Genomic DNA, 722 nt, shown 5'->3' with positions numbered 1-722 from the left:
CATCAAATGGCACTTTCACATTCCTTATCACCCACAATCATCAGGAAAGGTTGAACGAACTAACCGCACACTAAAAAATATTCTTACTAAACTCTCTCTCGAACTCCACAAAGACTGGGTGTCCCTCCTCCCCTAGCCCTCTTCCACATTCGCGTCCTCCCAAAGAAACCCAGTCAACTCCTTTCGAGGTCTTATACGGACGACCTGCCCTCCCTCCCGGTATTCCAACCTCTCCGCCCCCCATCCCTCTTCATATAATCTACCCTCTCCTGTCCTTCATCCGATCCAACATCTGGCAGTATCAAGACCTCCTTCTGCCCACCCCCATAGGCACACCAAGTTCATAGCCTCTCGCCCCGGGACAATGGGTCTACCTCTCAGACGCAGAAGTCAAAGCTCGCTTACAACCCAAATGGACCGGACCCTTCCAAATAATTCTCTCCACTCCCATGGCAGCCAAGTTGCTCAGAGACAAAGGACAGCTCACCCCCTGGATCCACATTTCCCGCCTCAAGCCAGCTAAAATATCTCCTCTTCTCCTTCCCTCCACAGAAACGCCAACCCTTTCTTGTTCCACAGTGCCGGGTCATCCTCTCAAACTTCGAATATCCCGCGTCAGTCGTTCCCCCTCTCTGCCCTCCATCCAGGAAAACTCCACATAACCAAATTTCCATATAATAGCCCTCAATCTGATCATTCCTTTAATAATAATCATACCCTTT

This window comes from Carlito syrichta, unplaced genomic scaffold, assembly GCF_000164805.1.
Source record: "Carlito syrichta isolate Samal-C Ts95f unplaced genomic scaffold, Tarsius_syrichta-2.0.1 Scaffold316249, whole genome shotgun sequence".
NCBI classification, from domain to species: domain Eukaryota; kingdom Metazoa; phylum Chordata; class Mammalia; order Primates; family Tarsiidae; genus Carlito; species Carlito syrichta.
Note: the sequence above shows the minus strand (reverse complement) of the source record.